Source organism: Sus scrofa, chromosome 2 (genome assembly GCF_054392235.1).
Source record: "Sus scrofa isolate SSC_HxYL_T2T_F1_AM1 chromosome 2, Sscrofa_HxYL_maternal_Yorkshire_Landrace_v2.0, whole genome shotgun sequence".
NCBI lineage: Eukaryota > Metazoa > Chordata > Mammalia > Artiodactyla > Suidae > Sus > Sus scrofa.
In genome coordinates this window covers 23,315,158-23,342,519 of record NC_139384.1, presented here as the reverse complement: position 1 = coordinate 23,342,519, position 27,362 = coordinate 23,315,158, and the positions used below count along the sequence as shown (strand labels likewise).

The following is a 27,362-nucleotide window of genomic DNA, read 5'->3' as shown; positions in this document are numbered from 1 at the left end:
TTCAAGAAAGTGGGGCTGTGAGAAACAATTTATCCTATAATATAAGAATTATGACCTACCCCTCGAACATTTTATCCAGAGAATTCTTAGAGTGGTAGCTCTCAGGTTTTAATGTGCATTCAGAGAACCGAGGGATTTTGTTAAAATGCAGATTCTCATTAAATATACCTCAGGCGAGCATGAGATTGTTCTGCTGGTGTAAGAACCACACTTGTAGCATCCTAACACACACACCTTTTATTAAGGCTTTGTGAAATGAAGTGTACAGTGGACACCAGCATATTTGAGAAGCTTGGTGTTGGCTATTTTTTGAAGGCTGTGGTTACAGTGAGAGATGCTGCCGTGTAACTGATGTTGCTAATATTATGGGGATGATAAGATCCCAGGATGACAGACTGCAGCTGACAACACTTAATGGACAACCAACCAAAGTAAAAATAAAATTGCCTTGACTTGCAGGAATCTAAGATGATAGCTAATAAATAATGATATGACTATAAAATATACATTGGCACTTAGCTATTGCATTGCTTGATTTGTAGAATTACCAAAAAAGGGGGGAGGAGGCAAGAAAGAGACAAAGAAAGGAGTGGGACAGAGAAAAAGAGAGAGAGAGAGACAAATGGGTGGGGGGGGGGAGAAAAAGAATGTTTAAGCATGTTAAGGACACATGTAAATACATACACAGTGCCACAAAAAAGAAAATTGTATTTTATCTTTTTGATTCCAATTTACCTTTCTCCAAGATAGAAAGTTATGTTGGTATCACTCTTATGACAATAATTTAGTTCAAAACAATTTCTAAAGACTTTGGAGGTAGAAATATTTCTTCATTATATATGAACATTTATCCATTCTTGGACTTTTTCTTTTCTAATGTCATTTTTATTTTTTCTTGCTTTTTAGGGCAGCACCCATGGCATACGGAAGTTCACAAGCTATGGGTCAAACTGGAGCTACAGCTGCAAGCCTACACCACAGTGACAGCAACTCAGGATCTGAGCTGCATTGGCAACCTACACCACAGCTCATGGTAATGCAGGATACTTAACCCACTGAGTGAGGCCAGGGATCGAACCTACATCCTCATGAATACTAGTCAGGGTGGTCACTGCTGAGACACAATAGGAACCCCTCTCAGTGTCCTGACTTACATATGTCAACACTCAAATACAAAATAGTTTCAACACACCCTCACACCATGCACAAAAATAAACTCAAAATGGCTGAAAGACTTAAATGTAAGGCAAGACACCATCAAACTCCTGGAAGAGAACACAGGCAAAACATTCTCTGACATCAACCTTACGAATGTTTTCTCAGGTCAGTCTCCCAAAGCCAAAAATAAAAAAAAAAGAAACCCAAAAATAAACCAAAGGGACCTAATCAAACTGACGCACTTTTGCACAGCAAAGGAAACCAAAAAGAAAACAAAAAGACAACTCACAGAGTGGGAGAAAATAGTTTCAAACGATGCAACGGACAAGGGCTTAATCTCTAAAATATACAAGCAACTTACATAACTCAACAGCAAAAAACCCAACAACCCAACAGAAAAATGGGCAAAAGACCTGAACAGACATTTCTCCAAAGAAGATGTACAGATGGCCAACAAACACATGAAAAAATGCTCCACATCACTGATATTCAGAGAAATGCAAATCAAAACTACCACGAGATTCCACCTCACACCAGTCAGAATGGCTGTCATTAACAGTCCACAAATAACAAATGCTGGAGGGGGTGTGGAGGAAAGAGAACCCTCCTGCACTATTGGTGGGAATGTAAGCTGGTACAACCACTACAGAGAACGGTATGGAGGTACCTTAGAAAACTATATGTTGAACTACCATATGACCGAGCAATCCCACTCTTGGGCATATATCTGGACAAAACTTTCCTTGAAAAAGACACATGTACCTGCATGTTCATTGCAGCACTAGTCACAACAGCCAAGACATGCAAACAACCTAAATGTCAATAGACAGATGACTGGATTAGGAAGAAGTGGTATATATACACAATGGAATACTACTCAGCCATAAAAAGAACAAAAGAATGCCATTTGCAGCAACATGGACGGAACGAGAGTCTCTCACACTGAGTGAAGTAAGTCAGAATGAGAAATACAAAGATCACATGATATCACTTATATCTGGCATTTAAGACATGGCACAAACGAAACTTTCCACAGAAAAGAAAATAAGGGACATGGAGAACAGACTTACTATTGCCTAGGAGGAGGGGGAGGGAGTGGGATGGACTGGGAATGTGGGGTTAACAGATGCAAAATTTTGCCATTTGAATGGATTAGCAAAGAGATCATGCTGTGTGGCACATAATGTCTAGTCACTTATGATGGAGCATGATAATGTGAGAAAAAAGAATGTATTGAAGTATGTGTAACTGGGTCACTTTGCTGTACAGTAGAAAACTGACAGAACACTGTAAACCAGTTGTAATGGAAAACATAAAAATCATTATAAAAAAATAGTTTCAGGGTGTTCCCGTCGTGGCGCAGTGGTTAACGAATCCGACTAGGAACCATGAGGTTGCGGGTTCGGCCCCTGGCCTTGCTCAGTGGGTTAAGGATCCGGCGTTGCCATGAGCTGTGGTGTAAGTTGCAGATGGGGCTCGGGTCCCGAGTTGCTGTGGCTCTGGTGTAAGCTGGCAGCTATAGCTCCAATTCGACCCCCTAGCCTGGGAACCTCCATGTGCCGCGGGAGCGGCCCAAGAAATAGCAAAAAGACAAAAAATAAATAAATTAATAATAAAAAAATAGTTTCAAGTTTCCCCTGTGGGTTTTCCTATTTGACATAGAGTTTAAATCATGCATGAAATGGTATGTGATTTTTTTAATAAAGTAGGAGTTACTGTATATGTATGTAACTTTTATTCTTTTTATTGAAGTATCACAGACATAATAAAAAGGATACATATCCTAAGTGTGCAACACAATGGATCTTCACAAAGTAAAACACATACCTATAATCAGAGCCAGGAGAAACGGAGCATCATCTGCATCCCCAAAGTCACCTTCATGTCCCTTGTCTCATGTAACGACAGAAGAGTAATTGCTATCTTGACCTCAAGGGAGAATGAATAATGTTCTCCTTTTTTCACTTGTATGTGAATGGAATCATATATATGTACTATCTTTATGTCTGGCTTCTTTCCTCCACATACTGTTTACAAGTGTCATCCATCTTGCTGCATGTAGTTGCAGTTCATTTACTCTCATTACTGTATAATACCTCATTGTATTTATCCTTTCCATTATTGATGGTTGTTTCCATTATCAATCTATTATAAATAATGCTGCCATAAACATACTTGTATAATAATTTTGATGAACTTAACTATGCAGTTCTTTTGAGTATATACACTAGGGAATGGAAATGCTGAGTTCTAAGTTATGTACTAGTTCAGTTTTAGTGTATCCTGACAAAGCATTTTCTAAAGTGGCTATCTCAATTTATACACTCAACAGAAAAATATGAAGATTCCATTTGCTTCACATCATTACTTAACATTTGGAATTGTCAAACTATTTTATTCATTTTAGCCATTCTGGTGTTTTTAATTTGCATTTCCATGATGGCATATAAAGTTTAGCACATTTTCCTAAGTTTATTGGCCATTTGGATATAAAATGAAATGTCCAAATCTTTGTGCACTTTTGGTGGGAATGCAAAATAGTGCAGCTGCTATGGAAACAATGTGAAGGTTCCTCAAACAATTAAAAACCAAACCACCACATGACTCAGAAATCCCATATCTGGGTGTTAACCCAATATAACTGAAATCAGATATTAGCACTCCTATATCTGTTACAGAATCATTCACTATACCAAGCTGTAGAAACACCCTCGATTTCCATCCACAGATACAGTGATATAGTGCTTCGTGTCTAAAAAGAGTGAAATTCTGTAATATGTGACAACCTTGAGCACATAATGATAAATGAAATAAGCCAGTCACAGAAAGCAAAATACTGCATGATTCTACTTACATGAGAAATCTAAAATAGTCACATTCACAGGATCAAGGAATGGCATGGTGGTTGCCAGGAGATGGGGGAAGGGTAAGTGGGAAGTTACTAACTAATGGGCATAATTTCAGTTAAGCAAGATGAGTGAAGTTCTAGGGATCTGCTATAAATCATTGTTCCTATAACCAACCAATAGCATGGTATTGTAAACAAAAAAAATTTAAGAGGGTATATCTCATAATGAATGTTCTTACCACAATAAAATAAAATTCAAAAACCAAAAAACAAGTTCTGTCCAAGATGTCATTCATTTTTTTCTATGGATTTACTATTTATCTTATTTATAAAGGTACTTATATATTCTAAATAATGTTTTGAAAGATTACACATAAACATATTTGCTCTCATTTGAATTTACTTTTCATACTCTTCATCATGTATTTGGCTTATTATTATTTTTTTTGTCTTTTTAGGGTCACATCCGTGGCATATGGAGGTCCCCAGGCTAGGGACTGAATTGGAGCTATAGCTAATGGCCTACACCACAGCAACAATGACACAGGATCCGAGCCGCACCCATGAGCTACACCATCACTCATGGCAAAGCCGTATTCTCAATCCACTGAGTGAGGCCAGGAATTGAACCTGCGTCTCGTTGGATGCTAGTCAGATTCATTTCTACTGAGCCACAATGGGAACTCCATGTAGTTGACTTAATTTTAATGTAACCTCTTTATCAAGTTTTGTCTTATGAATACTTTCTGTTCTTATTTAGGAAATCTTTGTCTATCTTAAGGTAATAAAGGTATTTTAATATTTTTACTGAAAGTTCTATTATTTTTTTCTTACACATTTAGATCTAGAATTGATTCTCAGATATAATCTAAGGAATGGGATACAATTTATTATTTTTCTATATGAATATCCAGTCAATCCCACACCATTTAACAAAAAGACTATTCTTTGCCTACTTAAGTTCAGTGTTCCCTTTGTAAAAATTATGTAACTATAGATACGCAAGTGAGTCTATTACTAGATTTTATCTATAGCTCTACTAGTCAAGGTGTCTAAGCTAAATACACATTGTCTTAATTACCATACTGTTATGTATAACAGGCCTCGATATGATAGTAATCTAGCTTATTATTTTTTGATGGTGCATTAATTATCCTGTGTCATTTGCACTTCTCTGAAAATTTTAGACCCGGTTTCTTAATCTTCATACACACATGCTTGCACATGCATGGACGGGAAAGCATGCACACACACAAGATGCTGCAGGTAATTTTATTTAAATGCATTTAATCTATAGAAAAATTTACAGATTTAAAATATTGAGTCCACCAATCCATGTACATGGACTATCTCTCCATTTTTAAAAAATGTCCTAGAACCAGATATATATTTGTTTATTTATTTTATTTATTTATTTATTATTTTTTTGGCTGTACCCATGGGATGTAGAAGATTCTGGGGTAGGGGTCAAACCTGTACCGTAACAGCAACCCAAGCCACTGCAGGGACAATGCAGAATTCTTAACCCCCTCCACTCTCCATTTTTAAAATGTACTTTACTGGTGTATAACTTACACACAATAAACTACATCCATTTAAAATATACAACTTGGAGTTCCTATCGTGTCTCAGTGGTAATGAACCTGACTAGTATCCATGAGGATGCAGGTTCAATCTCTGGCCTCCCTCAGTGGGTTAAACAATTTGGTGTTGCCATGAGCTGTGGTAAAGTTCGCAGACATAGCTCAGACCTGGCGTTGCTGTGGCTATGGTGTAGGCTGGCAACTGCAGCTCTGATTCAACCCCTAGCCCGGAAACTTCCTTATGCTGAAGGTATGACCCTAAAAAGATAATAAGATAAAATGTAAAATTCACTCAATTTGACAGATGTAGATACCCATGAAGCCACTGCCACAATCAAGGTACCATAAAATATCTACTTCCTTTTAAAGATCCTCACATCCTTTGCAGTCCATTCCTGTTCCTCCCTCTGCTCTTTTTCTCAGGCAACAACTGATTGGTTACTTGCCACTAGAAATTACTGCGCATTAACCACAATCTGAAATACATACATCCATACAGTATGTACTCCTCTTTACCCAGCTCCTTTCACTCAGAGTAATGACTTTGTAATTCATCCATACGGTGTGTATCAACAGGTAGCTTCTTTATGTTGATGTGCATTATTGCACTGTATGGAATTAACACAATTTCTAAAAGTCCATTCACCTGTTAAAAGGAATTCTGGTTGATTCTAATTTGTGTCTATTCTGGACAAGTTTGTGCAAACATTCTGGTAGAATTCTGTGTGAACATATGCTCATTTTTTAGGAAAACATTTAGAAGTAGAATCTCTAGGTTGTGAAAGGTATATATTTGTGTTTTCAAGAAATCACCAAAAAGCTTTCTGAAGTGGTTATGCAATTTTAGAATCCAGTAGAATATAAGAGTTTTTGCACTCTAACACCTTTAAACAAGTATTTTTTATTTTACTTGACTCACATGTTATTATGGGCTATGATACATCTGCCTACTGAACAAGCAATACACTATTTCATTTAATCTTCATAAAATATACTGGCATAGGTATTACTCTATTTTTACATTTGATAAAACTCCTATATATAAAATTTGGGCTGAATGCCTAAATGTTCACAGCTAGTCAGTGGTGGGATTGGGATTTGACTTCACATGTTACAATTAGGGTTTAATATCTCTTACTACACTATGTCATTTTAAAAAATACAGTCTTTAGCAAAAATAAAGATTTAAGGATTCAATTTTGAGGAACCATTTTAACATTATTTAATTTATTCCCTACTGTACTGTCAGAGAAGAAAAGTATAATTGTGCCTAAGAGAAGCTCATTTTCTGGGTTCCCATCTTGGCTAAGATGTTCATTAGAAACATATACTTGCACAATCTTTTAAGTCTCAATTTCCGTACATTTTACATAGTTGTAGTAATAAGACTCTTCTTACAGGATTGTTGTGACAATGTAGTATGATTAATGAAGGTAAATACTGAACATAGTTCCTTACACATAAGAAAAACCAATAAGCATTATTGTTTCAAATACCCTAGTGCTAAAGGAGCAAATAAATCAATAAATAGAACAATCAAACAATAAAAATAAGAGAAAAAAAGAGAAAAAGAGACAGAATAATAAGAAAAAAACCTCCAGAAGAATTAATTCATTTTATAAAATGTATAACATTTTGGACTCCCCTAAATGTTAATATTAATATAAAAATATATAATTATATTCAGTTTGTTATCCTTTGTAAAATTTAAATTTTAGCATATTCTCCCACTGAGAATAAGAATTATAATTGCTATGTAGTACTCAATTTTCAAGTGGTTATATTTCTGATCAAACAGAATAGCCACATGTAGGATAAGGCCAGAGAAGAGGAAGCTCACCCAGGACATGACGAACAAGACGTAATTGACATTGTAAGAGTATCTGAACCTGGACCTGCCTGAAATGAACAATTTTGTTTCTGACTTTGTTTTCATTAGATCTCTGTGGGTTACACTCAAAACAGATGCATCTGAAACACAGACTCAGTACTTCTGCTATACAATCAACATCCCTTTGCTGAGACCCTTTTCTCATTTTAGTTTGCCTATGCATTCCTTTAGAGTCTATGACATTTCAGTATAGACGGAGGAATTATCACTCAAAAGTTATTAATAAAGAAAAAATCAATCAAGAAAAATTAATACTTAATTTGCTTTGAGGTAGACTATCAGGCATCTGTTTCCCAACACAAATTTGGGCACATACTGTGCTGAAAGGTCATCCCCATTTCACCCTGTCACCACATGCCTTATCACTATATTCCAGTGGACCTGCCTAAAATATGGTTCATTATCATTCATTTAGATTGCCTTTTTTTTTTGTCTTTTTAGGGATACGTTCATGGCATATGGAGATTCCCAGGCCAGGGGTCAAATCGGAGATGTAGCCACGGGCCTACACCACAGGCACAGAAATGCAGGATCCAAGCCATATCTGAGACCTACACCAGAGTTCATGGCAACGCCGAATCCTTAACCCACTGAGCAAGGCCAGGGTTTGAACCTGCATCCTCATGGATGCTAGTCAGATTCATTTCCACTGAGCCACAATGGCAACTCCAAGGGCTGTGCTTCTTGAATAGAGGTTTCAATGAATGAGAGGATCGGCTTATAAGAATGGAACAGAAATGGTGTACCAGCCAGAAGATCTCACATGTGTGGAATCCTGGAAGCCTAGGGAAATAACACCTTATTGGATTTATCATCCTTTAAAAATAATTCTGTTACACTTTAAAACAATATTTCTAGGAGTTCCCATCATGGCTCAGTGGTTAACGAATCCGACTAGGAACCATGAGGTTGCAGGTTCAATCCCTGGCCTCGCTCAGTGGGTTAAGGATCTGGCATTGCCGTGAGCTTTGGTGTAGGTCACAGGTGTGGTTTGGATCCCACGTTGCTGTGTCTCTGGTGTAGGCCAGCGGCTACAGCTCTGATTAGACCCTTAGCCTGGGAACTTCCATATGCCACGGGTGCAGCCCTAAAAGGACAAAAGACAAAAAAAGTAAAATAAAATAAAACAATATTTCTAGGCAGATGTTGGCAAGTGTTTTGTCTATGTCTAATATCTTCCAGCTTCAGTTAAAGTCCATTTTTAGAACAAGAAGGGAAAAGATAACTTTTTGATTTATTGACAGTTCTATAAGGTTCTATGCTCATGTCATGGACTCTAATACACCAAAGAAAGAAATATGAATTATCTTGAATCCTTTGCAGAGACACAAAAGCTGAGTTAAAGGCATTGACCAGCAGAAAGAATAATGCAGAGGAACAAATAAGTGACTTGGAAGATAGCAAAATAGAAATTACCAAATCAGGACTGCAGAGAGAAAACAAAATAAAAAAAAGAAAGAAAGCAATATGAGCCATCTATGGGATAATACAAAGCATGCCAATCTATGCATAATAGGGATTCCAGAAAGAAAAGAGAAAGTGGATTTAAAATATATTTGAAGAAATTATGGCTGAAAAGTTTCCAAATATAAAGAAGGAAACAGGTATACAGATACAGGAAGCACAGAGGGCCCCAAACAAACTGAGCACAAACTGATCTACACCAAGACATATTATAAAAAAAATAGCAAAAGTTAAAAAGGAGAGGATTCTAAATGCAGCAAGAGGGAAACAAAGTTAATTATAAGGGAACCCTCATAATGCTATCAGCTGATTTTTCTACAGAAACACTACAGGCCAGAAGAGAGTAGCAAGATATATTCAAAGTTCTAAAAGCGAAAAATTGCAGCCTAGAATACTCTACTCAGCAAGATTATCATTTAAATAGGAGAAATAAAACAATTTCTCAGTCAAAAAAAAAAAAAAAAACCAAAAAAACTAAAAGAATACAGCAATACCAAACCCATTCTAAAAGAAATATTGAAAGGTTGCCTCTAAATAGGAATAGGAAAGAAGAGGCTCTAAGATAGAGGAAATCACAGTTTGAAAGTAATTACTAAAATAAGCCAGTATACAAATTAAAAAAATGTATTTGTGAAAGCAATGATAAACACAAGGACTAGCAAAAGGATAAACATGAAGATGTAAAAAAGGACATCAGGAGTTCCCATTGTGGCTCAGCAGAAACAAATGTGACTAGCATTCATAAGGACACGGGTTCAACCCCTGGTCTTGCTCAGTGGGTTAAGGATCCAGTTTTGCCATAAGCTGTGCTGTAGGTCACAGATGGGGCTTGGATCTGGCATTGCTGTGGCTGTGGTGTAAGACAGCTACAGCTCTGATTCGACCCCTAGCCTGGGAACCTTCATATGCTGTGGATGCAGCCCTAAAAAGACAAAAAAAAAAAAAAAAAAAAAAATCAAAATCATAAAATGGGGAGAAGAAAAATAAGAAAATCTAGAGTTTTCTCTTTAGAATGTATTTGAAGCAAGCAAATATAGGGTTAGCATATATGAATTATCTTGAAACCTGTTTTTTTTAATTTTTTTTTTTGTCTTTTTGCTATCTCTTTGGGCCGCTTCTTCGGCATATGGAGGTTCCCAGGCTAGGGGTCAAATCGGAGCTGTAGCCACTGGCCTACGCCAGAACCACAGCAACGTGGGATCCAAGCCGCGTCTGCAACCTACACCACAGCTCACGGCAACGCTGGATCGTTAACCCACCGAGCAAGGGCAGGGACTGAACCCGCAACCTCATGGTTCCTAGTCAGATTCGTTAACCACTGCGCCACGACGGGAACTCCTGAAACCTGCTTTTTGTTTTTCTTATTAGTATCTATGCACCATGAGCAAATGTTTAGCAAGGAATTAATTTGGTATTGCTCTCTGTAACTATACCGTTACTTTTACTGTGTACGTTCTTTAAGTAGTCTAATTTTTTTCAGTCCAGGCAAATAGGATATAATGCTTAAAAGATAATTTATTCTCTGAGAGAAATGACTTAATTATTTGTTGAAATAATAAAATTGATATCTAGTTTCTAGGTTTTCAATAAGCTTCTCTTTTTAAAAAAATTTTATTTACAGATTTTTTTTTTTTTTTTTTTTTTTTTTAAGTGCCACGGCCAAGGCCTATGGAAGTTCCTGGGTCAAGGATTAACTCTAAGCACAGCTGTGACCTACGCTGCAACTAATCCTTTAACCCCCTGAGCTGAGCTGGGGATCACTTTTACACCTCTGCTGCAACCTGAGCCACTGCAGTCGGATTCCTAACCTACTGCACCATGGTAGGAACTCCAGGTTTTCATTAAAAGGGAAGACACTTCTTTATATTCTTTTCTCTGAAGTCTAGTTTTTCTCGTATTAATACAGCTGATTCAACTTTCTTTAATGAGTATCAGCATGGTATATATTTTCCCATCCAAATAAATTAATTTTATTTATATTTAAAATACGTACCTTATAAAGCAGCACATGCTTGAGTCTTAATTTTGTATATCATCTGAGAATCCCTGTCTTTTAATCGATGTGCTGAGATTATTTACATGTAAGGTGATGACCATGTAAGTCTATCATCTTTCTATTTCCCCCTATTGTTCTTAATACCCTTTTCTGCTTTATGGTTCTATTTTCTTTCTTTTGTTGGCTTACTATTTATAACCTTGCATTTTTTACATTAGTGCTACTTTAGGATTTACAGTATACATCTTTATATCAGTACACCTTCAAGTGATATTATGTCACTTTATGTAAGGAATAAATATTAAAATTTATACTTGCATTTCTCCCGTTCTAACTTATTTGCTTTCATCAGATATTTTATTTACATGTACTTTATAATCTTAATATTTTATTTTTATATTTGTTTTAAATGTTAGTTATTTAAGAGCTTTTAGTTGTAATAAATAATCTTCTACCTTTACCTACATAGTTACAATTTCTAGTATTCTTTATTCCTTTCTGATGACCTTATCTCCATCTAGTATTATTTTCCTTTTGCCCTAAGGACTTCCTTTAAAATTTTATTTCCTTTAAAGTTTCATCAGGTCTACTGCTGATGGACTCTTCTATATCTCTGTAAAAGTCATTTACACCTTCATTTTTATAAACTATTTTCTCTGGGTAGAGAATTCTAGGTTAATTCTAGTGTTTATTTCCTTTCAGAACTTTGAAGATGCTATCTGCTCACTTGTGTGTTTTCTGCTGGGAAGTCATTATCTTTGTTCTCTGTTTATTTGATTACTCTGGCTGCTTTTAAGATATTCTCTTTTTCGCTAGTTATGAGCAATTTGATTATAATGACTTCAAGTAGTTTTATTCATGTTTCGGGTACTTGAAGTACATTGGTTTTCTTAGATTTATGAGCTATAGTTTTCACTAAAATACAATTATTTTAACTCACGATTTTTCAAATATTTTGTCTCCTGTCTCTCCTCTTCTTGGGAACTACAATTACATATATACTAGGTTGCTTGAAGTTCACAGCTCACTGGCAATAACATTTATTTTTCAATTTTTTTGCTCTGTGTTTCATTTTGAATGGTTACTTTTGTCATGCCTTCAAGTTCACTAATCTTTTCTTTTACAATGTCTCATTTGCTCATTATCTCATGTGGTGTATTTTTTTCATTTCAGACATTATACTTTTCTTTTTTCTTCTTCAGCCACACTTGCAGCATATGGAAGTTCCTAGGATCAAAATCACATTGTCACAGAGACGCCAGATCATCAACCCACTGTACTGTAGCAGGAACTCCCAGACACACTTTTCATCTCTAGAAGTTCTATTTGTTTTTTGTTTGTTTGTTTTACGTCTTTCATATCTCTACTTAAGTTTTGCACATCTGGAACACATTTATCTTAACTGTTTGATTACCCATGTCTGCCAACCCAAATATCTGTGTTATTTCTGAATCATTTTTTACTTCTATTTCTTCTTCTTATGGTTTATATTTTTCCATCACTGGAAAAATTTCCATAATTTGCAATTATTTAGCACTCTTTGATTAACTGCAAGACATTGTGAATTTTACCATTTTGGGTGCTAAATATCTATATAGCCCATAATATTTTTGAATTTTGTTCTGCAACATAGTTATGTGTATACAATTTGATCTTTTTATACTTCCTTTTAAGATTTGTTGGATAGGACTAGAGAAGTGTTGGTCTAGGGCTAACTATTCTCCACTAAGGAGGTAAGAATCTTCTTTGTATTCTACTTAATGTTTCACTAATCACGAATGTTTTCTTTTCTTTTTAAAGTGGGAACATGCACTATCACCAGCCCTTTCTGTACACTAGTTAGTAGGTTAGTATTGCCTTTAATCCTCTCAGGTATTTCTCCACTCTTGGGTAGTTCATCAAATGCATGTGCAATTCAGAATCCTGCTGAATATTTGAGGAGCATTAAGAGTGATATCTGGAATTCTCTCTTTTTGGAGTTCTCTCTTATTTGGGACTGTGTCACATGAAGTATAGCTCTTACCCTTTTGTCTCCTTGAACTCTTGACTTCAAAAAACTCAACTCATGGAATCCACCTGCTTCTTCCTGGATTTCTCTTCTTGCAACCTAGCCTGGACTGCTCTCAAGACAGTACAATAATAAACTTGGGACAGCTGTAGGTGTCTTGCCTGAACAGTGTAACACAGTAACATAGACTGGGTGGATTATAAACAACAGAAATTTATTCCTCACAGTTCTGGAGGCAGGAAAGTCCAAGATCAAGGCACCAGAAGATTTTTGTATGGTGAGGGCCCTCTTCCTGGTTCATAAATGTCCTTTTCCTCACTCTGTTCTCACATGGCAGGAATAAGAGTGTTCTCTGGGATCTCTTTTCTATAAGGACACTAATTCCATTCATGAGGGTCCCCACCCTCATGAGCTAATCATCTCTTAAAGTTGTCACCTTCAAATATCATCACACTGAAGACTAAGTTTCAATATATGAATTTGGAGGGACAACATACATTCAGTCTATGGCATGGACTATACTATGTAGCCCTTTTTTACTGCATGAATTACAACTGCAATTTGCCATTTGTTTGGGTGGTGATTTAGAATTTGCCACGCACTGGATTCTAATACTCCTTGACAACAGAATCCTTATCTGTTGTCAGTCACTATTTTATACTCAGCCACTAACATAGTTCCTCTTGTGTAGTATATATAAACAACATTCTTAAATTAATGGTCTCAACACAGTTTACATCTGTATTCTTCTTTTGGAAGTTAGGACTGTACATTTCACACTAAGACCAACTCTCCTTTTATCCTGAAGGGAAACTTATCCTCTGAGAATGTTTTAAATTCCCCAGTGACAGTAAAATGCTGTGCTTCATAAAAAATTTGAGAGGTATCAGGAAGAGCTTCTTTAAAAATTATATCTTGCAAATGAGTTAATTATTTTTGTTTGGATTGTAGTGATTCTGTAATTGTAGATTAATTGGTTCCATCTGCTCTGTGATTTTCCAATTAACAGGTAATAGCTTTTGAAAGTCAGTTCATTTCTGACATGTGTAGGAATGTATTTAAGATGGTAATTTTTCCCCTTAATGCTCCCTGTTGCAACTTTATTTTTCTTTTGAAGTCCCAAGGCAAATGACACATTCTTCCTCTGTTAGTTGAGGCTTTTTCCAGGACAAATCTTCCTGAACAGGGTCATAAACTTCTTTCTTTGCAACTGGTGTTCTGAGTTCATTTATTATTTGCTGCTGTTCCTAGTACTGATTAATGACAGTAATTTTTTAAGGCTAGAGGTGTTTTACTATTTTTTTTTTAATTTGAAAATTGACTGACTGTTTGATTAAGTTTCTTCCAGCTGAGTTTTCATATTAATAGAGATTCTTGACTGCAGAATACCTGCTATAAATAGATGCAGGGAAATAGGGACTGAATGGGGAGTTTTCAAAATTATCTGAGTATAAATGTTCAAGTCTATCACTTCCTACTAGAAAGCTGACCTTTGACATTATATTACTTAACTGTAGATATTATGAAACACTTGGATTTTCTGGAGTATCTCCTTTCCTCCACTTCATTACAAATACTATCATCCAGGTCAAACAATTTTTAGAATTTGCAGGGTATAATAGATATAATTTTGCTAAACAGTGACAAAGTGTGGGATGTAATAGAGAAACTGGTCAAGTGGTCACAAACTTCCAGGTGGATCAGTGTTTCCTTTGAAAAAAAAAATAATGCATACTAAAGGATGAGATCTTAGACTATGAAGTGATATTGCTTTATTTACTCATTCATTCAACAAATTTACATTTTAAAATTTACCATGTGGCAGAAACTATTCTATGTGCTTGGTGCACCTCAATGAATAAATCAATCATAGGTACCTGTTTGCTTATAAAGCTTTCATTTCATTGTAGGAAGGATAAACAATATAGAAAATAAATAAGTAAATTAGAGATTACCACTTCAGCCCAAGATGGAATAACAGAGACTGGATTTGTCTTCCTCCTTTAAAAACAAACAAACAAACAAAAACAAACAAAAAACCAGAAAAGCAGGCAAAATATGTGAAACAAGGGTTTTCAGATATTGAACAATAGTTAGAACAAAACTGTGATGACTGAAAGAAAGTTAAACAAGGTTAGCCCTATGTTTTCCCAAACTAAATTTATAGAAGCATTTTCCAGACCACAATGCAGAGAGGAAGTCTTCTAATAGACATAAATGTTGTGCTACATTGAAAATTCAAATGGTAGAGTGTTCAGAGGACAAGACTGCTAGAATTGTGGGAATAGAGCATTGTAGATGGGGAAGAGACATAGCTTGGTGATTTTCATGGGGTCCCCTCAAGTCTTTGGCTGAGTACCAATTCTATAAGCATGAGGAAATACACAAGACAGTGGAAGAATAACCACAGAGGAATAGACCAGACAACCGGAAAAACTAACATAGTTATAAATAGTTCATGTTTCTTTCAGCTGAGTGAGAACAATTTGTAGTTCATGAGGCAGGGAGTAAACCACAGATGGCTATCACTCACATAATGAGGCTAAATTAATCCTAGGATAAAACTTGCTCTGCACCTGTTTTAACAAAGTTTAAAAGCAAGACTCAAAAAGATAAAACTGATTCCAAATAATTCTGTACCAAAAAAAAAATCCACCATCATTTAAAGAAATATAGAAAAATCTAGCACTCAACAGCATAAAATATACATTGGGTATCCAATTAAAAATAATCAGGAATCCCAAATGAGCAGAAAAATTTGAAACTTAAAAAGGAGAAAATCAATAAAAACAGAACTAGAAAGGGTAGATATGATAGAATTTGCAGATAAGCATGTTAAAATAGCTATTATAAATGTCTGCATATGTTCAAGCAGGTAAAGCAAAATATAAAAATGATTATGAAATAAATTAAAAGATTTAAAAAACATTTTTTTTCTCAATTTCTGAAATTGAGAAAAAAAATCTGAAATGAAAAAATATACTAAAGGAAATGTAATGACATATTTGAATGCTGCAGAAGAAAAGATACAGCTAAAGAAATATTTAAACATTTAAGTATAGGGTTAAAAATAAAAGACTGAAAAAAATTTATAACCAACTGTAGTATAATAGCAAGTGGTTAAATTTATGTGAAATTGAGGACCCAGAAGAAAAAGAAAAGGACAGAAAATAATATTTGAAAAAATAATGATCAAAATTCTTTCTAAATTTTATAAAAATTATACAACCACAAAGACAAAAAGACTAGTGAAACACAAGCTAAATAAATAGAGCAAAAGCAACCCAGAGCAGAGAATAATCAGTTGCTGAAAAACAGTGATAAAAGAAACAAATAAACAAATAAAATTAGCCACTAGAGAGGGTTACAGAGGAGCAAATTTAAGAAGGACAGCAGATATCTCATAAGAAACTATTTGTGTCAAAAGACAAAAGAAGAGGACATCTTTATACCATTAAATAAGTAAAATACTATATCTATTGAAAATATCCTCAGAAGTAAAGGTGAGAGTCCCTCCACAAACAGGCTGGGGAATGGAGAATAAGAGTGAGGTAACAGAGGAAGCAGAGAAAACTTCATGGATATTTTCACTTCCTGCTCTATTTGGTGGCAGAGGGGTCATCTGGTTCTTCAATAAGGAAAGGGGAGAGTGTGATTCTCTTGAACACTTAGAACAGATCATCAAGTAACTGAACTACTAGACTTCCTGGTCAGTTCTGTGGTGCTACCAATGTAGATTCTGCTCTATACAGAACACAACAGAGTACTCAGAACACAATGGGGCCCTGTTCTCAGTGGCAGAGGGAAATTGTGAATGTGATCCAACTGGTAAAAGAGTTGAGAGTGGAATCCTTTGCCACCACATTGTATCATATGATATAAATCATACAGTGTAAACTCTACCCTCATGCTGGGGACAGAAAGATTAAGTCTAGCATCCTCTTACCTGTATTTTAATTATGTTGTTACAGCATATACATGTTATATAATAACGAAGACCCCCTTCCTGTGTTTTCTAGCAAGTAGGTCCAGGAACAAAGTGCCCAGAAGTGGAACTCATTCAGGGTGCAACTGGAATAAAAATGACTATCTCAGCCTTCAACTCCATCCAGAACAGCATATAGCAGCCAGGTATCGTGAACTGATCAGTGTGTAGTGATTTGGGCCAGCCTGCACTCTTTTCATTAGATGGCATCATAAGCACAATTAGTCTGTGGAGAAAGGAGCCAAACAACAGCTCCAATTCGTCATGCATGCATCTATCATTTCACATATTCAACCAGAGGGCAAGCCATGGGAATTCATTCTTGGAAGTTCTTTTTCCCCAGATTCCCTGAAAATTTTGGACTACAGTAAATGAGATGACATGACCAAAACCAGGAAGACAGTACTGTTATGCTTGACTAGTCTTTCAGTGCTCATGAATGCCCAGCTCACGTGAGAACTGTGCTGATAATACGGCATATTTTCCCATGGCATTACAAGTTGAAATAAGTTTTGAACAGGAAGCTGCAGCTGTGAAAAGCAGCTTTCATTGTGAAAATTTTGAAGTTTGCCTCTCTGAGGAAAAGCACATAGGAATGGTATCTAAATAAGAACTCATGCTTTCTCCTGAACCTCAGGAGAAAGCAAATTATGTGGGCTCATAGAAAAAGGCAAAGAATCTGGGCAGGTGGAATGAGCAGTGGTCAGTGCTGAGAAGAAAGGTGTGAGGATTTTTCAGTTCTCCAGCCTAGCACTAGTAGGTAGATCACAGTCATATTTTAGAAATTACAAAGAATGTAGAACATAAGCCTACTTTTAGATTTGCAAATTACTTTTAGAGCAGAAGGAATAATTTTAGCACAGAACAGTGATTATAATATAGCAACATCACTAAGCTTCAGACAGGAGCATGAGGAATTTTGTTTCTTGAATCCAGAGGCTGGGTCTAAAGGCTGGTTGGTCCTCAAGTGTCCCTGGATCTCATGGAGGAGACCTGTTCAATGAACTTACTGATTCAATTTTGTTAAGCCTATGAAGGAAATGGCAGGCTGCCATAAACAGTTTGGGAATCTATTTTTCTCAGTCTGGTTTAGGCCTCCACTTTTCTGTCTCCAGAGTAATGATGGGTTCCCCAAGAGGAGGAACCAGGAACATTCCATAGAATCATTTCAATGCTAGTTTTAACTTCTGACAGGAACTTATAGATCTTAAAAAACTCTGCTGCTTCCTGGAAAGGATTAATGGGATTGCATCCTCATTAGGACAAGGTCATCCTTTCCAGCTTGGCCTTCCACCTACGTTGAGGGCATCTGTTGATGCTCTGTCAAGGTGCAAGAAAGCCTTATCAGAGCACAATGTCTCAGTTGTAGAGGAAGCTCAGAAGAGTGTCTGTAAATTCTGCTGAAAGACTTTCCCAATGTTGTTAAGTTAAAAGGAACACATGCATATTCACACAGGTAAAAATCTCTTTGCCTACTTAAAGTATGGCAAGAGGTTTATATAAATGATCCAAGACTGTCTGCACTGGCAGAGTAGCAACCTTCCTCTCTAACTTTACACTCAGGGATGATGCTGATGCCAGCTGTAGGCTTGAAACAAAACTCTTTTAGGAGAGAGTTAATGGCATAGGGTATGAAGTGGCTTTTGCAACTTTAGAAAACTATTAAGTAGACAGCTAATAAGGGTAATGCTTGTGCTGTTATATTTCTAAGTTCATGCTTCGGTAAAGGGACGCAATCGCTGAAACCAAATCAAGTTCTATTAGGGTTGAGTGATGAAGTAAAAAAGTAGTAAATAATGTTGCTAAAGTAGCACATTTAAAAATGGAAAATTAAAGTTCAAAATTTTAAAAATATTTTTATACAATTCTGGGAAGCATTAAACTACATTTAAGTGTCCTCTGATAGGAATATTATATACTTGTACAACAATGCAAAACATGCTTATGTAGGGACTCTATGTTTCTCTAAAAGTAAGGTCCTTGAGGACATGTCTGCCCACCACAAATATTTTAAAGTATGTCATGAAGATAGTCTGAGGTATTTCAGAAAATAAATTTTTATTTGTGATTGTACTTACATACACTGTTCCTTGATTATGCTAAAACTAGGTCCAAAGTTACTTCCCTCCCAAGAACATGTCAAAATAAGCACAAAATTCCAGTTTGAATGTGGAAGGAAGAATAAATTATTAAATTGATGAAGAGAAAATGGAAGATACCAAAAAAACCTCGAAATTTATGAAATTGATTATTATTAGGTGGATATAGTTTTGAGTACAGGATTCTTGAATACAAGATAAGATTTTGCTGAGGTATTATAAAGTTATAATACTTTGTGTAAAAATTCTTATACATTAAATTAAGCCACAGTAAAGCTTAAGTAAAGCTACAGCAATTAAGATCATGTGGTTTTGGGAAAAGAAAAGGAAAGCAAATCAATAGAATAGAAGAGAGAGATCAGATAAAAATATGCACATGTGGATATTTGAATTATGATCAAGAGCTGTAGAACCATAAGGTAAATGCATGTCATTTCAAATAATTCAGTGATAATTGTATATCAACATGGGGAAAAAGAATAAAGCATTCCCTCCCAAGAACATGTCAAAATAAGCACAAAATTCCAGTTTGAATGTGGATATGCATGTGTACATTAACAATGTCTATAATCCATGATAAAGTGACTAAATATCCAAATAAGCAGTAAAATTCAAGCTTTAACCATGAGAAAAATCAAACAATAGAATCATAACAAGAAGTAATAAAGATATGGAATTTTTAGACAAACATGTTAACATATAGCTATTATAAATATGTTGCACATGTTCAAGAAGGAAGAATAAATTATTAAATTGATGAAGAGAGAATGAAAGATACCAAAAAGAACTTGAAATTTATGAAATTGAAAAATATGTATCTGAAATGAAAAATACAATAAAGGACACTAATAGCAAATCAACCAGTGGAGAAGAAAAAATAAATGAATTTGAAGACATAGCAATAGAAACTATGCAAAATACCACACAGTTCAAAATGAAAGAATAAAAACTTTTCTACCAAAATATAAGAGCATAAATTTGCAGAAAACAGTGTAGAAGAATATCTTAATAGCTTTAAATGTAGGGAATGAGATATCAGTGGGGTTAAAGATTGTTGGAGTTGAGGTCATAAAAACTGTGTCAAACAGTGTTCTGTGATAATCTATGGGGGGAAAGAACCTGAGAGAGAATGGATATGTGTATATGTATGACTGGGTCACTTTGTTGTACAGCAGAATTATCACAGCTTTGTAAATTAAGGATACTTCAATGAACTTAAAAAAAAACTGTGTCAAAGAGAAGAGAATATATGGTTAGAGGATGGGATGGATAAAATTGAGGTTATAAAGGGGCCACATAATGAGAAATTCTAGCTATGACTATGGACATAAGTGAGAAGGGGGACCAGGATCAACAATTGAGAGGAGTGCAGAGGCATGACGAGCACAGAGTTACATGACTTAAGGTATAAAAGTTAATAGCTGACAAAACTAAATTTCAAACCCAATTCTTTCTAAATTCAAAGCCATGCTCCTTTAAAAGAAAAAAATCTTACCTCTTACAAAAATGTAAAATACTGCACAGTAATTATACCTGACAATTTCACAGTCACAAAGTGTGAGTTTCAGATCTGGACTAAAAGAATATGTGAGCATCAAAAGATTCTGCACTTTTTCAAGAAAATTCAGCTAGCAAACCACTGTTCCATGCTTAGGCATGAGCCAGCCATGCAAAGCCAAAGATGGACCTAGTCATCTAAGACCACCACAGTGGCACTTGCCAAATTGTAAATTTAATTAACTAATGAGAAATGCATTGTGTATTCACTACAGGGTCTAATGGTGCATTTTTGGAAATTTGTTTTTTCTTCCTAGGTTTACCATGTCGAGTGATTCATGAAACAGATACAACTCCTCTTTGCCAGTGCCTCTGCAAATACTCATATTCTAAGTGAATGAGAAAGCCTGATTCTGAATTTCAGAAGAGAAAGAAAACAAAACAAGGATAGTCTAGACAGAAAGATGTCGTAAAAGGGTTATTTTTCAATAGGATCATAAGTTACAGTATAAGATCAAATTATTTAACAATAATTCACTCAGTATTATTTGTGGACAGTAGTTTATCCATTTTTAAAGCAGTTAAGATTCTTATCAAATTACACGTTTCAAGGTTATGTTGCCTTTTTAACATTAAAATTTGCATTTTAGCAAAGAGTTCCCAGATGGAATGAGATGATTTTGAGCTTTGAAGTTAAAATTCTGACTACCTACAGTTTGCTAGCAGCTTCAGAAAACTTACTCATTCTGCACCCCCATTTTCTTATTTATAAATAAAATCACAAATCTCACAGAATTGTTAAAAATTAAATGAAACAATGTAAACATGGATTTGTCAATAGGATCTTATCCTGAGGCTCACATCTGCATTGAAGAAAAATAAGGATAGGCCTAAAAAATACCTCCTGGTATTTCTTGACACAAGTTTCCTCACCAAGAGGGTAAGATGTTGAAATTATTTATTAGCCATGGATTTAAAAAGTGATCATTATAAAGTCAAGACATTAGTATTCATGTAGAGGCCAGAATTTGATTTCAACAGCACGTGCGTATCAGCAGCCCACTCCCCAAATAAATACCCCCAAAATTGTGAATTCCCTAGTGATTGAAAATCCCTTGCATTCTTGGGCAAAGGTAACTGTTCACTGCACATCTGTGATTACGATAATCAATGTTAATTTACCACAAGCCAGGTTTGATCATTGCTGTTTATCTAAAAACAACATATGCAAAGGGACTCACTGTTTTAAAACATCTCTATGGTCTTGGCAAATAGGAATCAAGAACAGATTTCAAGATAAACAAAAACATACTCCTGTCCTGATTCACATATGAAACATTTAAAAAAAACCCTATAAAAATGGAAACTGCTTCAGTGCTTAGGTTGAAAAGAGACAAGATTCAAAATGTTTGCACTTCTATATACTGTGTTTCCCAGATAGACAATTGTTTCATATTGTATATAACTCATCTCCAAACATTTTAAGTTGTATATACTTTTAAAAATATGCTTTTTTTTTTCTTTTCATGTTGATCCTACCCCAATAAAGTGGGTTTTTTTTGTTTTTTTGTTTTTTCGTCTTTTTGCTATTTCTTAGGCCGCTCCCGTGGCATATGGAGATTCCCAGGCTAGGGGTCTAATTGGAGCTGTAGCCACCAGCCTACGCCAGAGCCACAGTCACAGCAACGCGGGATCCAAGCCGCATTTGCGACCTACACCACAGCTCACAGCAACGCCGGATCGTTAACTCACTGAACAAGGGCAGGGACGGAACCCACAACCTCATGGTTCCTAGTCAGATTCATTAACCACTGCGCCATGACGGGAACTCCAAGTGGTGTTTTTTTAAAGACCATAAAATGCATTGAAACTGGAGACATGTTCATAAGAAGGTCAGTTAAAAGAGGCTTACATTTTTCTCACCTATATTCTCAAGTATCTTTATGTGCCTAGAGTTTCAAACGAATGGTCACCTCTTTACACATGGGCAAAGAAATTGAAAAGTTTGATTCCCTAATAGGGTTAATGTTATATCAAGGTCTCTTGCTTAGTTCAAGTCATCAATGCAGTAGAAACTGGGCCATCTTGGGCAAGGATTAATGGGGTAATTATCTGTAAAAGCACTTGTAAAGTCAAGAAGAAGTGGTCCTTTTGTCACTTTTGGGAAGTTTATTCAGAGAGTAAAGGAGGCTTATTAGGTGTATTTTTTCGTTTCTTTCTTATCAGACTGTGCTTTTTTAAAAATTATTTTTACTTTTTTCCATAATAGCTGGTTTACAGTATTCTGTCAATTTTCTACTTTACAGCAAGGGGACCAAGGCACACATACATGAATACATTCCTTTTTCTCACATTACAATGCTCCATCATAAGTGGCTAGACATAGTTCCCAGTGCTATACAGCAGGATCTCATTGCTTATCCATTCCAAAGGCAATAGTTTGCATGTATTAACCCCAAATTCCCAATTCATCCCACTCCCTTCCCCTCCCCCTCGGCAACTACAAGTCTGTTCTCCATGTCCTTGATTTTCTTTTCTGTGGAAAGTTTCATTTGTGCTGTGTATTAGATTTCAGATATAAGTGATTATGTATGCTTTTTTTGTTTGTTTGTTTGTTTTTTTTCTTTTCTCCTTGGTGTCAAATCTCAAGGGTTAGAGGAAAAGGAAATGGGTAACCATCATCTGCCCAAGACTTTTGCACCATAGAAGGCAAGCAAATGTGGACTGAGAACTAAGATCCCTCTAAAACCACAGAGGCCATAAATAGGTATGGACAGCATTAGGTTGCAAACTCTAGACTGTCAGAATTCTAAGACATCGAAGTCCATCATGTAAAAGGATTTCAGAATTCATTTAAAAAACTGCTGCTTTAAATAACTTCCCTATACATGATATTTTTTTCAGTCATTATGCTTCTCATACTTTGCACAGAAAAATTCTGTTGGAACTATTGCCTACTTTTCATCACTTATTTAAAGTGGGTCATGTCTCTTTTTCTTTTTCTTCTATAAATAAATGAATGCTTTGTGGTGATGATGCTAGCACAGAGAAGATTACCTATGGAGCTGGTGTATTCATTACCTGTCTCCCTAAGTCATACGCAGCCTGCCAGAAAACTTTCTTGTATTTCCTAACTGCACCAACTTGCCTGACTTCTAGGTTAATTAATATGTGCTTCTGTGTTGTTTGAAGAAAAATAATTCAGTAAATGATTTGTGATGCTATTAATAGAAATAATATTTTATCTTATGAAGTTTTGTTTTTGACATTTACTCCCAAAATATTGTTAGAAAAGATCATCTATGTTTTTTCTTTTTTGTGTGTTCATAATTAGATGGCCTTTGATTAGTTGTACATGTGTCATAAATCAAGTTTTCAAAGAGCCATTTTAAAGAATTATTTAATAATTCATGGAACTATGACAGGGCAGCAATCAGGGAAAATGTAAACATATATCATATTCAAATAAAATTAAAATAAAGGAATTATTAAATTGAAAAAACCATAGGAAAAATTAATATAAAAGAGAGAATGTTTTTCACATCTGGGAAGAATAATTTTCAAATAAAATAAATTACTCAAAGAAAATATGACAAGATTTTACTATATTATATATATGTGTTTAGTATATACAAATATATCTGTAAAAATCAATAACTAGAAAAGGGCAAATGTTCAGGCAGTTCAAGATCTTGAAGAATGTATTCTGAACAGCATTTATAGGAGTATCACTACATGGAACTTTTCTTTTTTAAACCACATATTTGTAGATTTCACTTTTTTATAAGAGATAAATAACTTTGTAACTATAAAATAAAATGATTTTAGTTAGATAATACAAGAAATGAAATTTAATATCTAGAATAAGGAAGGGCATTTAGAAGAGTCCCAAATCTTAAGGCTGTGATTCTCTTTTTCCTGTGAAATAACATTGCTGAATTTTTCCTGACATTTTAAAAGCCCCAGGTTTACTTTAAGATTTGAGTGATGACTGGGTAAGACTCATATGTGATCTGTCATTTGCAGTCTTTTAATTACTGTGGAAGATAGCTTAGATACTTAGAAGAGAATTCTTACACAAACAGGGTGGATAACTGAAGATAAGCCAAATTTGGCATCAACTGAAAAACCATAGATGCCTAACATTATTTAAATCACTTTTTAGATGGAGTGCACTGAAAACATTTACATGAAACATTAAAAAAGCCAACATTTGAAAGCCAGAGAATTTGCTTTTGATCCCTTCACTGGAGTAGTTTTTGATACTTGAGATTATAAGGAGTTTATGAAAAATATTCTTTATCTACATTTGAATATTAATGAAGGCAGATGGTATTTTAGAAAAGAAAAAAATGCTACCCTGAGTGTTTCAAAGCATTGATTTTGTCTAGAAGTGTCTTTGCTTTATTTGTTTGTTTGTTTAAGGCCAAATACTCTTATATTTTGTGATTGCAATTTTAATCCAAAAATGCATGTTTAAGATTTCTGCAAAACTCAGTCATTTTTTTTGCAACTGAAGTATCAAATGCAATTCAAACAATTTTTTAAATTTCCACTGAAAATTAGAATCTCTGGAAGATTCTGTGGTTACAGAGATGGTTAAGACAGAATCCCTGGCTTCACCAATTTAATAACTGTCTTTGTAACTAGGAAGCTACTACAGCATCTTTTCAATTCTATCTTTTGTGGTCTAACTTATTGTTAGATATCTGATCAAGATATTGCTAAAAGCACATTCTTCTGAGTCACCCCCGAAACCTTCCCTTTCTTATCATAGATTTTTGAAGGCTGGATGAAAATTTATTGACTTTTAATAACAACAAAAAAGCAATGACAACAGTGTCGATCTATGGAACATAGGAAGTGTGCTGAGGAACTTAAGACACAGAAATCGTCTTATCCTAGCAATTATCCTATGCAGAGGTTCTCTATGTACGCCCATTTTACAGAGGAAGAAACTGAGGCACAATAGGTTAACTAACAAATAGCAAAGTAGGGGTTTTTGCCAAGAGCCATCTGATTCCAAAGACCTGATATATAGCATATCATTCAGTTTCTTGCCAAGGCTGGTCATACTTCATGGTTAAAAGGACAATTTTTGGATTTAATTATGATTAGTTCAAATTCCTAACTAATGCTTGATATCTGGGCGACTCTAACAAAGCATCCGAGCTCTCTAAGCCTTGTTTCCTCCTCTATAAAATGAGTACACTAGTATCTTGTTCAAGAATGCTATGAAAAGTAAAAGAAACGATTTGTGTATAAGATTTGGCACAGTAGTTTGCACAATTTTAAGCACTGCATATGTAGCAACAGTAATAACTATGATTTTAATCATGATGTTATAGACACCCAAAATGAATCACAGAAAAAGGAACTTACAGTTAGGTAGCCGAACTTGAACCTAGGTCTCTTGAAAGCCAGGTGAGATTCATCTCTCAAGGCAGTTATAATTTCCATGGGGTCCACAGCAAAAAATCCTATGTCTGTAAACACATATAAAACTATTTCTCTGTCAGGCAGTTTCAGGTACTCATGTTCTCAACGCTGATATCTGACACCTGTATAAATGTCAACACATGACTATGGTGATAGTCGAGGAATCCATTTGCTCAGGTGAAGTCTATTCAATCAGCCAGGCCCCTATTCACATGTGATCACTCTGCCAGCACGAGACACCTATGACTCTCCTGTCCCAATTATGAGTCCATATTCCTGTCATATTTCAATACAAATCGTCTCCTGCCTGCCTTCATATTTTGAACAGTTCAGAGAAAATAACCTGTACCGTTCTGGTGAGGGTCCATAGAGTTTATCATTATTATGGGAGGTGTCTAAGCCCCAGGTGAAACCAATGCTGAAACAGTGCTTGCTTTGGAAGCAAAGGTCTTAAAGACAAAGTGTGTCACATCATCATCATCATCATCATTAGAGTAACTAAATAGCTGTGACTGGCGTAACAGGAGATGGTGTTCAAAATGGTCAGATATCCATTCTCTCAACTGCTTGAACAAGGAGGAAACTACGGCTCAGACACTTTAAGCAACTTACCTGAGATCACACAGTAAGAGGGCTGAACCTCAAATACCTGACTGGGACTTTTTCTAATTTACTGTGTTTTCTTTCTAGTGAAGTCCTTCCTTCTTTAAATGCACAACTTATCAGAAAAGGCAAGAGCTCCTACCCACGAGCAAGGGTTATCTTGACAAGACATCGTTTTACCGTCCCCAAAGAGAATCTGGTGCAACAACTGACAGAAACAAGATCTCCTGTTTTGAAGTTTGTGATAAAACATCTTCCGTGGCCTTTGCACAAAATTATTTAATGTGACATTTGTAGTGAATTGAAATCTTATTCAGAGATGTGGCTGTATAGAGTGTAACATCCTGTATTTTCTGAAGTTCAATGTAATATCTATTTTGAGACTCCTTACCCCTTTTCTGTGATTATGGCTTAGGTGTCTGTGTTGCGTGAAGAAGCAGGGCATGAAGATGAGGGAGGGGTTGGTTTGGTTCTCAGTGTCATCAGACCAAGTGGGAAACCACTGAGACATTTCTGTCCTTGGTGATTTGGTCTCACTGGCAGCTCAAAGGCATCGCCATTTCCTGTTCTCATGGCCACTTTAGGCTCAGCTGCTCTCCCTCCCACATGTTTCTGGTCATTTCAGGTACAAGAAAATCATCAAATAATTTCCCTACTTAGGCGATGGTGAATTCTATAAGTATGTCTAAGGTCTGATCTACCAAATAGCCCCAAAACATATTTTCTCTGGTTCTGTTCCTCAGCCTTAGCTATGGCATACAGGCCTTTTTGTTCTCACACTCCACGCATGT

General features: G+C 35.6%; 1 protein-coding gene across 4 annotated transcripts in view; it reads right to left on the bottom strand.

Moving 5' to 3' along the window:
• LOC146405286 (uncharacterized) overlaps positions 1-27,362 on the bottom strand; it is a 952,516-nt gene that overhangs the window by 88,160 nt on the left and 836,994 nt on the right. For 2 of the 4 annotated variants that reach the window (XR_014837051.1, XR_014837052.1), the window contains one exon: positions 24,108-26,015. The gene's annotated coding sequence lies outside the window, so the exon portion shown is untranslated. Of the gene's footprint in view, positions 1-2,985; positions 3,088-24,107; positions 26,016-27,362 lie in introns of those variants that run through there. The other 2 variants (XM_085011431.1, XR_014837049.1) reach the window with 2 other exon arrangements.